Source organism: Microtus pennsylvanicus, chromosome 20, assembly GCF_037038515.1.
Source record: "Microtus pennsylvanicus isolate mMicPen1 chromosome 20, mMicPen1.hap1, whole genome shotgun sequence".
In the NCBI taxonomy this organism is placed as follows: domain Eukaryota; kingdom Metazoa; phylum Chordata; class Mammalia; order Rodentia; family Cricetidae; genus Microtus; species Microtus pennsylvanicus.
Window position 1 is genome coordinate 29,165,507 of NC_134598.1, and position 16,857 is coordinate 29,182,363.

A 16,857-nucleotide genomic window follows, 5' to 3' on the forward strand; every position below is an offset into this window, starting at 1 on the left:
CCTGTAATGTCTGTGATGTTGCAACATAGTTGCTGTTGCTTAAAGAGCCTCCACCATTGCCAGGCGCTATGGTAAGTTCTTGGCTTTCAGTTCACTTACTCCCTGTTACAGCCTTTCAAGTACTATGTTTTTTTTCCACTCTCGAAGGATAGAAGACCCAGGCTTGGAGTTAAGTTACTTGTTTGAGTCACATATTGAAAACTATACAAGTAGGACTCCACCCTAAACCTCTGGGACACCTCAGCCCATGGACTCATGGGAGTGTTTCTTTTCCGACATACTAATCAATTGCGTCTCATTTTTTATTTGAATTTCTTGAAAGTACTGTACATGTTAATTAAATAAAAATGTAAAAGAAAACAAAAACTGAAGTTTAAATCTTACGTTATAAAAGAAAAAGAAAAATGGGGCTGGAGAGATGGCTCGTTAGTTAAGAGCACTTATTGCTCTTCTAGAGACCTGAGTTTAGTTCCCAGCACCCAAGTCAAGGCAGCTCACAATTGCTTATAACTCCAGCTCCAGGGGCTCCAATGCCTCTGGCCTCAGCAGGCATTTGAATTCACCTTTGTGCTCCCACGTACATCACGTAATCTAAAATACTACAAATCATTTTTTAAAGCAAATGATCAATTCCATCCCTACATTCTCCATGCCCGCCCACCATTATTTCCTCCCAACTTAATTTGCTTTAAAAAAACAAAACCAAACAAAACCAAAAGTCACTGAATGCACTTGTATGTGCTCGTCTGTCTGTGCATGGGTATAGGGCCATCTTCTGGGGCCTGGAGAGTTGCTTGGGGGTCACGTCCATTCCAGTAGTTCCTCAGCGGAGTGGAACGTCGTGACTCCCTCCCCCATTTGTCCATAGATCTTTTCTGGCTTGGTTTGGGTAGATCCTCTGCATTTCGTCATCACTGCTGTGAGCTCAGACCACCACTATCTCGTGTCTCCCAGACACTCTCTCACTGTGGTCACCAACTACCTCTGCAGTCACAAATGTCCCTGGCTCTTACAGTCTTGCCACCCACTCTTCCACAATGTCCCCTGAGCCCGTGGGGGGGAGGGGAGTGATACAGATATCTCATGTAGGTTTGATCACTTTCATTCTGCATATTTTTATTAATATCACCAAATGCCTTCCCCCTTGTTATCCATGGTTTTTCTGGCATAAATGTGAGAAGATCCAGTCTGTAGAAGAGCTTTCCTGGAGGGTTTCTGGATTGTGCCATTTGGACAGGATGACGAATTTAAGGCTGTGCCTTCCTAGATTATATGATGTCATAAACTCGTAACTTCATAGATGAAAATTGCTCTCTACACTTAAATGCCTTTTCATAGTTTTCTTTCGCAATTTGGGACCTTAACAACTTATCACCCATAGTGAGCAGTCATCACCGTAGGCAACCACCTATGAAGGAGGCTGAAAATGCAACTTCTGCCCCAGCGGGGGGTGGCGCATCCATGCTGGGTAGGGTCTTACCCGGCAAATTTACTTTAGCCTCTTCCATGGTGCATCCCAATGCTCCAGAGGCCTTGGCTTCACTATCAACCTATCCTCCAAATTGCCTAAATCTGAGACATGCTGGCTGATTTTTGATAGGGATATCCTAACAGTCAGTATGCTCATATTTTCCAACGGAAGTCAACGGAAATCAGGTTTGCTCATTTGGGGAGTCAAGTGCTCCCCAAATACGGGTTGAACTGCCATACTTGTTTACTTCTGCAGAATTCAGCTATAGTTCAACTCTAGGCACAGCCAAGATTCTGGCTCATTCTTTAGTCACTCTGTGACTGGACCATTTTGAGACCCCTGGCTGCCCTTTCCCTCTCCTCTGCAAGGGTCGACTTGCCAAAACTCTGTGGCCTGCTTTAAGGATTTTTTTTCTCCTCTCAATTTCCCTAAGCTTGTTGCTAACCTATTATTTGATCGGTTTCACCGATTCTCTTCAACCTGAAGATGGTCATTTTTAAGGCTGTGACTTAGAGGAAGATTTTGGGACATCCCTTTTGATGTGGAAGATTCAGGCTTGGCACTTACAGTCTGTTTCTCATCAATCCCCCCAATCTATTTCCCCTTCCCTCGGTGGCCTTCTCAGCTGACATCATCTTTGGGCCGGGTGCCTTGAGAAACGGGAGAGGCCGGGTGTGACCGCACGGATCAAGCACCCCTCAGACACGTTGAGTCGCAGAGTAACCGAATCGCAAGACTGGATGTGAACCAGGAGATTGGTTAGTTCCATATCCCTCCCCACGCAAGAATTTGCTCTCTCAATATCCAGTCCCATCCTCTGCTAGAACTCTTCCAAGCAGAGAGCTCATTAGTTGGCTGGGCAAACTGTTCTGTGTTTCAAGTTCTAATTGCTGGAGTCATTCATCAAGCTGAACGCTGCTGTTTTTCCTGTTCGTTCTAGATCTACCCTTGGGAGTGATGCAGGCTAAACAAGCTGATTTCTTAATAAGACCACAGTAATTGCTGTTGTGTGCCGAGTTCTCACTCAGGTCTCTATCAACTTTCTTACTCTTAGCAATGGGCACCAACCCTGCCTAGCTATCTTTTTTTTTTTTTTTTTTTAGTTATTTTGGCCAAATAAGAACTACCGAAACTTGGTGCCTTAAAGAAACACTCATTACTTCACAGTTGCTCTAGGCCAGGAATCCAGAAGCAACTTACTAGACGGTTCTGGACCACAGCTTCCCTTCTGGTTTCAGCCAAAATGTCATCCTGTTGTAGTCATCAGAAGGCTTGACCCAGGGTGTGGGTCCACTTCAGAGCGCTCCAACATTGCTGATGACAATAGGTTCCTGTGTCTTTCCGGCCATTGGCCAGGGCCATCCTTTTTTTTTTCCTATTAAAAAAAATGTCTCCACTAGCGCAACTGGTCTGTTATAGGCTGTAAGAAGGAGAGGAGGGGCAATCCTTTTATGACTTAATCTATGAACTCCCTAACAAGGTTTCTTTTCTTTTCTCTTTCTTTTCTCCTTTCTTTCTTTCTTTCTTTCTTTCTTTCTTTCTTTCTTTCTTTCCTTTCTTTCTTTCCTTCCTTCCTTCTTTCTGTCTTTCTTTCTCTCTCTCCTTTCTTCTTTCTTTCTTCCTTCCTTTCTTTCTCTCTCTTCTTTCTTTCTTCCTTCTTTCTTCTTTCTTTCTCTCTTTCTCTCTTTCTTTCTTTCTTTCTTTCTTTCTTTCTTTCTTTCTTGTGTTGGGGATTGAACTCAGGGCCTCATGCCTTGCTAAGCAGATCTTCTACCACTGAGTTACTACACAGTGTACCTCTTGCATTTAGTTTATCGTAATCATAAAGTTTCTGGGCCAGAGACACAATGATTATTTGATTACAGACTATCTTAGGAACTCTTCCTTGTGTGCCATTGACCCCCTAGGAATGGCGTGGGGTGAGACTGGCTGATCTTATGCAGGTGGAGGAGAGGGTCTGTTCTACCTGACAGGAATTCCAAAGTTGCTAATCCAGACTCCATCTTCGAGCTGGATCCTTTACTCCAGTTCCCATCACAGAAAAGGAGGCAGTACCTAGAATATAAAATAATCTCTAGGGGAAATAGGAAGTGCTTTGTCTAGGATATAGGCATGTGGCTTTGGGGAAGGTAAGAACTATTTTACTTTCCTTTGACTAAATGATCAATGGCTACCCTAAAGGGTGTGTTTATTGGTATGTAAGGAGCAAGTTGTTTTCTATATTGTAGCCAAGAATGACCCTGAACTTCTGATCTTCCTGTCCCCACCTCCCAAGTGCTGGGATCACAGGCTTGCACTACAATGTCCAGTTTGATGCAGGGCTGGGATCGAACCCAGGGATTCATGAGGCAAGCACTCTAACCGCCAAACTGCAATCCAACCTGATACTCTGTGTTTAGAGGGCATGTCAGTTTCCAATGCTCATAAAGCTCTGCTTTGTAGAAACATGGAGAGAGTCACACTGTTTTTCAGTGCCCACCACTGTTCTTTCTTCTTCTTTCTCTTTATTAGAAGTAAGTCACTAAGTCCAGCCCACATTCACGGCAAGATGAGTCAGGTTCCACCGCTTGAAGACCAAAGAAACTAAAATTTAAAAAAAGTGGATGTTTTTAAACTATCACATTCTACCCCCTTACAGTTTGAATATATATGAAATATATAAATATATGCACTCCTCCAGGTTCCTGTAAATGACACCATATTACATATCATCTTAACTTACAGAATTGCCATCTGAATGAAGTCCAGGTGACTATGTTTTTTTTTTGTGTGTGTGGTAGTTCCTTAAATACACTTCTAATTAAAGATCCATCGACTGGAGTCCAAGATGTCTCCCCCACTTCACCCCCCACACAGTGAGACAGGCCTGGGCTTGCCAAAATAGATAGTTCTGTACCCCAAACAGGAAAACAGGAAGCTGGTCTTTAGCAACGTTGAGTTCCAACTGGCAAGAGTTAGAACTTCTCAGTCCAATTGGGAAATGTCAGAAGTAGACTAGGGCTCATAGCGAACTATTTCTCCATGACTCTTGGCCTCTGTCTTAGGGTTCTTCATGCTGCCTTTTTAGCCACCCTCCTGAACCTGGGCTCAGTGGGTCACGTTGTAGTGAATGCAAACTCAGAGCAAGCACAGCTAAGACCTCACAGGCAGAGAACAGTTCCTTCCTGGCAGCAGGCAAGAAACATGGGGTATGTCTGGTTCTGCCTTTCTGGAACAAAGGCAGCTTAGAGCAGGAAATCTGTAGGTATTCACACACGGTTTGGTCCGTTCCTAAGCATGCTTCGTTTAAGGTCACACTTGAAAAGACTGTAGACGTGTTTTGCTATGCTTATCTCGTGGAACACACGTTCCAAGGATTAAAAGGATGGCTTGGAAGGCCCTGGGCGTTGCACCATAAATGGAGAAGCTGCACAATGATGGTAAATCCTGGCTTGACACAGAGGTGGGCAAGGAATGGCTTTCAAAGAGCCTAAAAATAGCCCAGGATAATTTGTCCGTGGTCCACAACAGTTTAACTCCCTGTACTCCCAAAGTTCACTCCTTTGGCCTTGTAGAATCTTCAACGAGGGTTCAGCTCTCTCTCTCTCTCTCTCTCTCTCTCTCTCTCTCTCTCTCTCTCTCTCTCCCTCCCTCTCCCTCTCCCTCTCTCCCTCTCTCCCTCTCCCCGTCCCTCCCTCCCTCCCTCCCTCCCTCCCTCCCTCCCTCCCTCCCTCCCTCCCTCCCTCCCTCCCGGGAACTTCAGTTTACAGTAATTACAAATACCAAGTGCCCATCGCCTCGCAGCTTGAGAGTCTGGAATCTTACGGCAGGTGATGGAGGTAGTTCTGGCTTGGGCTCTCTCTGAAGTTACAGCAAAGATGTTTTTGGAAACACTAATAGAAACTCCAGCCTCACAGATGGCATTCAGGAGATAGGTCACGAGGAGTCCGGAGCTCACAGTGAGGAAGCCCTGCCCCTTCATGCCACGGGGCACTCCTGGGCCTAGGACTGTGGTTAGAATCAGGAGCCAACAGGTTATTTCTGGCATGGTGAATGAATGGCCAAGTCTGTGAGTAGCAGAACATTAGGGCTGGGGCTGGGAAGGAATAGGCTCCCACCAACAGCTCTGTAGCTGTTTAGGGTTAATCTACCTCAGGCTACAGCATTCAAATTCTTCAGTTACTGACTTTTCTGGTCACATGCAGGTTCTTGGAAGTCCCTCAACATCATCTGTCTAGTTAAGGGAACAGGAGGGCCATTAAATACCTAGAAACTCTGCCCAAGGCTCTTGTTTGTGGGACAAATCAAGCAAATGGACATGGTCACAGCCAGAACTTGGGAGAAAATGGAGAGTGGTCTCGGCGGCTCATAGAGTCGTGACTACATAAGTTTTATCCTTTTCTAGTGCTAGGGCCCCGGGACGTGGGCGTGTGTTCCCACTTGTTCAGCACAATTTACATCACTTGCTGTGAGGGTTGCCAATATACAGATATTATTCCTCGCGTACAGAGATGTTTTCTATTCAAAGATTCCCTGGACCAACCGTACGGCCCGAATAGGCATGACCTCACTCCTCTCCAAGACAATTTCCAGGAACCTCCACCAAGACGGCTAGCTTCAATCACAGCGGGAGAACCTAATGCCCTGCATCCTTGGCATCTAGACTTTAACCTTTATCAGTTGGAATCCTGTCAGGTGCCATTGGGAGCCACATTGTAACTTCATGTAAGGTTCCTTAGTAATCCTTAAAGGACAAAAGCTTTAAAACCCCACCAAAATCATTTCTAAGGTTTTTTTTTTCAAAGCAATAAAGTAGGACTCACTCTTTGAGAAGCCCACACCCGTGCTCCAGGGTATAGCCTCTCTTTTTCTTAAGCCTCCTGTTTAGAATCTGAACTAAGGGCCTTGCGAGTAGTTCACGGGTTCAGAGCGCTGCCTGCTCTTCCACGGGATCTGGGTTTAATTCCCAGCGTCCACATGGTGGCTCACAACCTAGGGGATCTGATGCCCTCGACTGGCGTTCCCATTCACTGGGCACGTGCGTGACATCTAGACAGAAACGCAAGCCAAGCATCCATACACATAGAACAAACTTAGGATCTCCCAAAATCGATATTAAAGATGTCTTTTCACGCTCGCCTTCATACTACTTCACCCTCGACTTCCCTTTTGCATGAAAGTCAAGGCTCTGACTGGAGTTGAGGTTCCTAAAAGATGAAGAGAAGCCCTCGGGTTCCTAAGAGCGGCAGCATCAAGCTCCTGCCCCAACAAAGCTGCTGCCTCCGGATGTGCTAAGCCTCACTCGGAAGGTGTCTGTTATCCCCAGCGGCAACCTCGGTCACACCCATGCCCTGTTTTCTGCACGCACGTGTGCTTTCTCCCCTCCAGGTCTCCTCCAGTGTCCTAGCGATTACTCCATTCACATCAGAGGACCTCTCGTAAGAGTTTTAATAGTGTCCTGTTTGTTAGTAAGCTATACTTCTCCACCACAACAACAGTTTCTTTAGGAGGATCTGTTGCCCACTATGCATAGCGTGGAGCCCAATGGTTGGGTAACGTGTTGGCTAGTTTTGTTGTTTGCTTTTGGTTTGTTGTTGTTCTGACACAACCCAACTTGACACAAGCTAGGGTTATCTGAAAGGAGAAACCCTCAGTTGAGAAAATGCCTCCTTAAGATCCCGCTGTAGGACATTTTCTTAGTGATCCACAGAGGAGAGCCCAGCCTATTGTGGGTGGTGCCATCCCTGAGCTGGTGGTCCTGGGTTCTGTAAGAAAGCGGTCTGAATAAGCCATGTTGAGCAAACCAGTAAGCAGCTCCTCTCCATGGCCTCTGCATCAGTTCTTGCCTCCAGGTTCCAGCCCTGCTTGAGTCCCTGTCCTGACTTCCTTCAGGGATGGGCTATGGTATGGAGGTGTAAGCCCAACAAACCCTTCCTCCCCAACTTACTTTTGATCACGGTGTTACGCCACAGCAATAGTCACTAACGAGGACAGAAACTGGCACCAGAATTGGGGGGATTGCTGTGGCAGACCTGACCATGTTGTTAGGGGGAGGATTGTAGAACTTTGGAACTTTGGGCTAGAAAAGCCATTGGGTGTTCAAAGCTTGGGGGGTTGATTATGGGAGCTGGAAAAGTAAGAGCATTCATTGAGTGTTGTGGTCTGGTGTCAGCCCGGACCAAAAGACATACACTGGGGGCCGGGCTTGTGAAGTTCTAGAAGGAAGTTTGAGACTCTCTTAAAGACTACCATGGCTGTCGCATATTTTGCGTTAAGAATCCGTGGGTTCTGGTTAGCTGGGGCTGAAGAATCAGCCATAATTAACAAGCAACCAGAACTGATAAACTAAAACCTTTGCTCTCCTGGGACACTAGATGTCGGTCAGCAGGAGCTAAGAAATTAGCAGCGGTTAAAAAGAGACCCACGCCACTGAGATAGAATCTTCTGGGAGGTGTTTCCTCCGAGCCCACACCCAGAAGCTGTGCTCCAGAGGTGGCCAAGGCTGCACTTGTACTGATAGCTGATCTTGGTAGTACAAGAGCCACCAAGCTGGTACTGGTTTGAAGGCATGGAGGGGTCTTAAGGAGCAGCTGAGGCGTGGCACTGTGAGAGGCCAGGCCAGGCCAGTAGAGAGGGTACAGTAGGGGAGCCCCAGAACTGAAGGGCTCATGGAGAGAAGCTGAGGGCGGGCACCGTGAAGAGAGCCTAGGAAAGGCTTCTGATGAAAGTATTGCATGGCCTTTCTTCACAGCAACAGTAACCCTGACAAGAACAGCGGATAATGCCGGCCTTTTGACAAGAAATATTGAATTAATGCATAGGTAGGCATCATTTACATAACTGGCATAAAGAGATTATTCCTTAGGAAATATGACACCTTTCTGGGTTTTAATGAGGGTTAAATTCATCGCTGTGAGGAAAACATGGTACCCTCTTGACCGAGTTTTCTTTCCTGTCCACTCTCTGCCCCCATGAAGCTTGATGGTGGTAAGATTTCTCTGTGAAGACATTCAGATCTCTGAAGACCTGGGGACAATCCTTAGAGCAATGATGCCACCTGGATTTCTGGATTCATTCACAAGAATCAAGACACGAGATTTATGCCGGAGGTAGGTTTAGAAGTAACAGCTGTAACCAGCACTGGGCGGCAGACACAGGTGAGTCCAGATGATCCCACTTCAAGATCCTGAATTTGGGTAACTCATCAAAGACTCCGTGTGAAGCTCTGTGCTTGCCTTACAGGGTTCAATTTGGTCAACAACCACGGAGAGATGTATTGTGGACCTCCTTACGTAGGAGGGCGCTGTGGCTTAGCAAGCAAGATTCGAAGCAGCTCTGTCTGACTGGTTCTGAAATTTTTCTGGGGTGAGGAGGGGGACTCCCTGTTTCATAGTCCAAGCTGTCCCAAGGTTGCGCCTTGGTACTTTCTTGCCACAGCTTCTTAACTCTCAGTGTGACATTTAGCTCGGAGGGGTACACTTGGTTCTTCTGTGAAGTCTCCCTATCCCATAATCCTTAAAGCGCTCCTACCTTCCCTTCCCACATGACTTCACATTGTGTAGGGATCTCTGGAGCATGTTTTTGCACACCACCTTGACTCACAAGGGTTATTGCCCCCCCCCCCCCCCCAGCACTCAAGGTGTCTGTCCCGGGGTTGTCTTTCAACAGTTGGGACCTGCTGGGGCAATGAAACCAATTTCTCTTTTCCTTCTAAAAGAAAATGAATTATACTTACTTTATGAAGTCATTAAAAAAGATCACACAAGAATGTCTGTTGGGCTGAACAGGCCAGGTTGACCTGCTAGTACAAGAAACCTCTTAAAACTCTGGGGTTTCATTCCGCTTAGTGCTGTGTGCTCACTGCGAAGTCATGAGCTTCACTCCCCAAAGGGTGGCGATGCAGCCCTTATCTGGAGTGCATAGCCCGTGTGGACCAGTAAGAGAATTGTCTCTATGCGAAACCAGTTCCTGCAGGATGTGTTTCAGTGCCAACTACACTGAATAATTGAACCTTTTCTAAGTCCCCTGGCTTCATTCTCTGGGTGGGTGACTATATTTGTTTCTTGGAGAAACTTAACAAACAATGGCAAACTTGGCAGCTTAAAGATGACAGAAACAGAGGGCTCTGGAGGGCCAGGATCTAGGGGTAAGATGGTGGCAGGGACTCCAAAGGCTCTCGAGAAGGCTCTGAGCTTTGCTTCTTACAGCTTCTGGTGGCTATGACGTCTCTTGACTATTGGCCCTGCTGTTCTGAGCTCTGTCTTATAAGGACATTTGTCAGTGAAGTGTTGAGGCAGATCTGAACAATCCAGGATGACCTCCTCTCAAGATCCTTAATGACATCCATAAAGCATTTTCTTTGAAATGATGTCATAGCCATAGGTTCTAGGAAATAGAACACAGGTGGATCTTTGGGGACCAGCATTTATCCTACTGCTATGACCGAGTAGTTAGGAAAATTGTTGAACATAATTTAAAACGAGATGGACTTTATACATAACCCTTTTCCCTGGTAACCAAGGATTTAACTGACATCCAAAAATCAAGTGACACCCTCCCGCCAAAGCCCCGTGTGTCACTGGGAAATTTCTCTAGTGACGTGTTAGTTCCCGTGTGTGCATGTGTGTGTAGGATTGATAGCATTTTCTTCCCCCTGGAGGTTGCTTTCAGAATGTCGGTGTCACTAGCATACAAATGTACACTAAATCATAAGTCATATCTTCACATCTGACCAAAAAGGAAAAAAAAAAAAGGAAATTTTCCATGTAACTGTGAACTAAGGCCTTCTAGGAAATTCTCTGGGGCAGTCTGTACCCAAAACACAGAGTCATTATGAAAGATGTTCCATAAGAAAATCATTATAATTCCTAAGAAGTTTTGCCTATGATTAATTATGTTTTAAAATAAGTTATACTTGCCTTTGTGCTTTGGGGAGGAATTAAATGTAATTGAGTATCTGGGAAGAAAATGTCAGCCTAGTCCTGTCCATTCCTGTTTTGTTCTCCCTGGCTCTTGATAAAAGTTAATGAGGGACACGCTTTTCCTATTAGCACACGCGCCTACTCTTGGTGGAGAAATACATGGATGCTTGCTGCCCTTCCCTGACATGTGATGGAGGCCAGGCAGAAAGAAAGAGTGGTAATTTGTTGTCATGGAAATGAGTTAACACAAAGCCTCTGATTTGAACTTTGACATGAGATTCTTGGGAAAGGGGAGGCAGAGAGATAATACAGCTACACCATCAGGAAGCCAATGTCCTCAGAGATGGGGTAAAGTGCTGGATAGGTTTTTGTCTGCTTCTCACTTAAATATTCTGAGCCTGTGTTGGTTAAGAACTAGTAGGCAAGTTCCCATGAGCTTTTACCTCCGTTTAGTACACTGTGGCCAAGTATGCTATTCAGTAGATTTAGCATCCAGGCTTGGTATTTCTTAGATCACTGTGGCTCCGATTTTAATCAAAAGACTGAACTTGAAGCATTCTTACCAGCTGCCTTTACTTCCCACAATTAGACTGGCTGCAGCTCCCAACAAGATCTTAGCTTCTTGAATGATCCTAATGGACAGAGCCCTGTGACCAGATCTAGGGTATTGATCGTGACTGTCCTTCCCCCATCGGACTTTAGATCTCACTTGGTTTGATCGGTTATGGTCATTTGTCCTCCTAGACATGACTGATTGACCCAAAGTTGAACATCTGAGGAATACCAGACCAATTAGAGTCCTTTCTCAGAACCTTTCAAATGGGAGCAACAACAACAAGAGGAAGTTGGGGAGGTGACATCATACCGTGGGGATGTTGTCATGTGGTTCGTGTCCTCAAAACCCTGATAAGAGATCAAAGCATAGAACAGCAGACAAAAGATGAAAAGAGGGGCGGTTGGGACGGCTCAGTGGGTAAGGACACTCGCTGTCAAGCCTGACAACCCGAGTGCCGTCCCCGAAACCCTCACAGCAGAGGAAGGGAACTGACTCCTGGATGTTATCCTAGGACATCCACACACACACTGTAGCCTGCGTGCTCCACCCCCATGAATGTTTTCATTATAAAGATCGGAGGATGTGCACTGACCAGAATCAAGTCCCCAGCTGACTTCCCCCCCGCGGTTCAGCAGCCCTTTCCCACAGTCGTGAGATCCACCTCCAACAAATTCCCATTGCTGGGCTCCATTGCTGACAAACGGCTTCCGTCCCTGGAATCAAGTCTTAAGTGACACGTCCTCTTCCATTTCCTGACTGTGACTAGATCACGATCAGGCAAGTCCTCCGCTTCCTAGGATGTGCCTAGGGGTTTGGGTGACCTCAAGAAAGAAAGCCACAAAGCCCTTAAGATATCTTGTGTTAGGTGAGGCCATAACTTAGTGGTAAAGTACTTGCCTACCGTGTGTAAAACCTGAGGAAAATTCCAGTAACCTCCCTCCCCCACACACACGCCAGCCTTATTGTCAGGCGGATGCTGGGTATTATAGTAAATGACTATCATCCTAGCATTCAAAACACAGAAGCAGGAAGACCAAGAGTTCAAGTCCAGCCTGGGATACATAGCAATATATTGTGAGCATGTTATTGCAGAAACATAGATGGACATATTTGTGTCTTTCCACAATGTCAGAAATTACCGAATAAAAATAAACTCACAAGCCACATGGCTTTGTCTGTCTGCCGTTTGCCAAATAGCTCCAACTTTCACGTGATAGCTGGCCACTGGCTCTCTATCCAAGTTCTTATATCCAATCTTAATTATTGACTCTCAGACCACATATGACATGTCATACAAGTGTGGGTGTGGGAGGGGTGTTAAGCAAGCTTCCGAGTTTACAAAGGTTCTGAAATTGGGGTTGACATAGGAAGTCTGAGTAGCATCAGGCCCAGAGATTTGTTGGGGCACAGGTGTCCAATGCACAGCTGGTTGGCAGGCCATTTCAAGGATCACTGTGAAGTAGAATGAGCGTCAAAGACAAGAGAAACTGCCATCTAGCTGGTACAGACGCAGGACTCATTCCTGCCACATTTTGTGGTCTTGCGGTACTATACCAGGCTTTCTTTTAGGTTACCAACCAGGTCTCAAATCACGACACAGAGACTTATTATTAGTTATGAATGCCCAGCCTTATTTTATGCTTGTCCCACAGCTCTTATAACTTACATTAACCTGTTTCTCTTCGTCTACATTTTGCCTCTGAGCCTTTTACCTTTCTTTCGTTTTGTATGTCTTACTCCATGTCTGTCTGTCTGTCTGGTAGCTGCCTGGCTGTGCCCGGGAGTCTTTCTCCCTTGTTCTCTTCTCTCTCCTCTCTTTTCTCCTCACCTAGCCTAGATTCCTCCACCAACTTAGTCTCTCTGTTCACCAGCCCCACCTATCGCTTCTCTGCCTAGCTATTGGCTGTTCAGCTTTTTATTAGATCAATCAATCAGATACCTTAGGCAGAGAAGGCCACACATCTTTACCTAGTTAAACAAATGCAGCATAAACATATGTAACACACCTTTACATAGTTAAATATTCTGCCACACATACTTACTATTTTATAATCCCAAGGGAGGGGAGTTTACATCTGGGCTGACTGACAAGCCTGTGTCTGGTGTTTCTCCTATGATCGGATGTATTTGCAAGTATTATTTATTGCACAAAGAAATTATTTCTCAGTCTGTGCCTCCTTTTGTGCTGACAGGTGATGGTTGTTTACTTACGTTAGCAAGATATTGTCAGTCTTCTTTTTTTAAGAGTCATTTTATTTCTGTATATGTATGCGCCGTGTGTGTGTGTGTGTGTGTGTGTGTGTGTGTGTGTGTGCACGCACACGCACACAGGTGTCTGAGGAGGCCTGAATAACCGGAGTGTCAGACAGGTTGTCGGGAGCCTCCCAAAATGGGTGCTGGAAACGGAACTCAGGTTCTCTCTCCAGGAGTAGCGAACACTCCGAGCCTCTGAGCCATTGCCCCAGCCCTGAGACTATTTCTTTCTTGGAACTTCTACTCGATAACGAGTACTCCAAAGTTAGGCACAGCCTTGAAGCAGAGTTCAGGTTCAGCCTGTTCCCGACTCAATCCCCAGTCTTCCTCCCCTCAAATAAATAACAAAGCGGCTCCCCCCCCCAACAACTCGCTGTGAAACATAAAACCAGAGACCAGAGAGTTTGTCAGAAGAATGTTCTGTTCTGATGGCGTCAACTGGGGCTCACTGGACACTGCTTCTGGGGTTTAGGAGAACCGCCTCTGTGTTACCGAATTTGATCTTGTTTTACTGAAAGCACCTTTGCGGTGTGCAAGTCCTTGCTTGGGGCTGAGCTCTTGCGTCTTCACCTGTGGCTCTTTCTCAGCCTTTGTCACATCTCCCCGTCTCGAGAGCCCTGGGAAGTGAGGGGCCAAATGAAAGGAACTGGCTGTACCCTTTCAGGATGAACTGTTTCGTGAGAGCTGCTGCCTTGGGTCAGGACATAAACAAGCTGGAGATAGGGTTTCTTCGACTTGCCAACTGGTGCAGCGGTAAAAGTGCCTGCGGACCTGAGTTCGGTCCCTGGGACCCACTCAGCGGAAAGAGAGAGCCAGCTTCTGCAAGATGTCCTCTGACCACCACCCTTGGGTCTTAGGATGCATGTGCATTCATGGACACACATAATTAGTTATCATTAAATAATTAAAAGAAGATAGGGGCTAGAGAGATGACTCAGCATTTAGGAGCACTTGCTGCTCTTACAAAGGATCCGGGTTCAGATACCAGCACCCCCATGATGGCTTACAACCATGGATAGCTCCACTTCCAGGGGTTCCAAAGCTGCCTTCTGGCCTCCAAAACTACCAGGCTGCAGTCACACATACAGGCAAAACCTCTTACACATAAAGTAAATGTCATTTTTTCCCCTTAACCTTAGAAAATGGGATTTCCTCACTCTTAGGACTTTACTTCTACTTTGCCCACAGTAGGTAAAAACCAAATTAGTTCTGTGATTTTTCTTGTTTCTAGTCTGAGAAAACAGTCTAGGAACTGGAAGTTCTGTTGGATTTTCCATGGGGGCTTAATGGAAAACAAGATGATTTAGAAAGTTCTTGGACCGGCTGGGCCTAAAGGGGTGCATGGCAAAGGGGGGAATGGGGTGGATTCAGCTAGCCAATCACAGAAAGGGGGCGTGGTCAAGTCTTGGCAGTGCTTGTCAAACACCTATTAAAGAAAAAGAACCTTAGTCAGTGGATTTGTACAATCTTTCCTAATACCCGATACATCTAGAACTCATATCCTGTCTGAAAGAACATACCAGTACGGTGTGAACGGTACATGAGGTGCTTGCTGTGCCCAAGTAACCCTCCGGGTTGTCGAGGTCTTCTTGACCTGACTCACACTCAGTTAGCAGGCGTCAGTTATGATTAAGCTTCTTCGGGGAAATAATATATTGATCCTAGAGCCTTCAAACACTCTTGTCCTTCTGAAGGCGTTTTCCTCATGCGAATCGGAAGCTGACTTCCCAGCAGCCTCTTGATCGTGACTAACAGGGGCCTGACTCGGAGACAGATAAACTACGGGTGTGCGGACAAGGTCAGGTTTTGACCTTGCCTGATCATCAGAACGCTGGGATTATAAATTAGTAAGGTAATAAATAATACCGAGCCTGGGTCGTTAGCAAGACAGCCAGCCAATATTTCAGTAGTAAGGTATGCTTTCATAGCGATCTGACTGAGAAGGCGCACTGAACTTCCCCAATGAGCATATTCTCAATACAGGAGCTAGCTTGATTCCTTCCTTCCTTCCCTCTCTCTCTTCTCTCTTCTTTCTTCTTCCTCTCTCTCCCCCTTCCCTCCCTCCCTCCCTCTCTCCCTCTCTCCCTCCCTCCCTTCTTCCTTCCTTCCCTCCCTTCATTTCTCTCTCCTTTCTCTCTCTCTCTCTCTCTCTCTCTCTCTCTCTCTCTCTCTCTCTCTCTCCCCTCCCCTCCCCTCCCCTCCCCTCCCTTCCCTTCCCTTCCCTTCCCTCCCTCTCTCTTTCTCTCTTGGGTCTTACTATGCAGCGATGATTGGCCTGGACCTCATATTATAGACCATGCTGACCTTGACTTCACGGATATCCAGCTGCCTCTGTCTCTCAAATGCTGGGGTTGAAAGCGTGTGCCACCGTGCTTTGCCACGTTTTGAACCTGAATACAGCCCTTGTTGGGGACAACACTTACAGGAAACTGAAAACAGCTTGGTTGTGAGGTTGGAGACGATGCTGAAAGTGTTGATGGAACAAACGTGGTGGTCACAAAAGTTAAACCTCACAGACCGCTGCTCACAGGCAGGGAGGTGTGTGTGATCTGGAGATGATCACTAGATTTCCACACAGTCCCCAACCAGTGCCAGAGCCCAGCAAGAATGAAGCAGCCTATCCTAGGAGACATAGGAATCCTTTGGTGTCTGGCTTTGGCCTGAGAATCCCCATCAGCCTTGCCGAACCTCTTCTGGATTGTACAGTAGTCTAGAATGTTTCCATCCATTGTCCCTCCCACCCCAACCAGCCTTGGCTTCTTGGGGTTGTGGTTTTTACCATACTTACTGAGTCCTGTCCTGGTGTCTGTTTTTTTAAATGCCTCAGATGAGCACAGTGAACTCACCCTGTTGGGCTCCAGGCAGGAAAGAGAAGTAGGCTCCAAGTGGGATACTGGAGAACCATACAGAGAGCAAATGAATGGGAGCCAGTGCTTCCCCATATTAGGCAAGAGTGAACAAAGGCAGGGAGCAGTTTCTGGAATCCAGAGACTGTGTGGACGGGGGTGGGGGTGTATGGGGTGTGGGGGTGTTGCTTTATAGAGCTGGGACATTTCCACAAAGGATATAGCCGTATGCAGGTCCCCAGGTTCAGACACACTGGCCTTAATCCTTTGGGATTCAACACTCTAAATCCACGTCCCCCCCCCCCCCCACCTTGCTGGTGTTCAGCTCATTTGGAAGCCACAGGGATCATGAGCACACTGGCAGCTCATGCGTCCCACCCAGGAAGCACAGGGAGGACCAGGGTGGCAGGAGTATCTGGGAAGCCAAGTAGAGACGTCCCCAGTCAAAGGACAACAGCAGGCTTTTGTGTTTCGGCAGCAAGCCTTTCCCTCCAGGTTTGCCGGTGGCAGCAAAACCCCAAAAGAAATACCAGCTCTGCAAACTGAAGAGCGACTTCCTTCCAAGGGTTTGTTTCAGGACAGAAGCCCGGCAGCACATGGCCCTCGCTTCCTCTGCATCTCTTAGTCTCAAACTCCCCCATGTGGTAGCTTCATCCTCAGGCTAGTGGACCTATAACCAGATCTCTTCCTGGTGTCACAGTTTCTCACTGTCAGAGGTAGGACAGCCATCTCTCCTGTCTTGCTTCCCTTAGGAGTGAGGAAACCTCTCTAGAATACCTCAGAAGGTTCTTGTTCACAGCCATGGTTACGAGGAGGGAATTTCAAACAAAT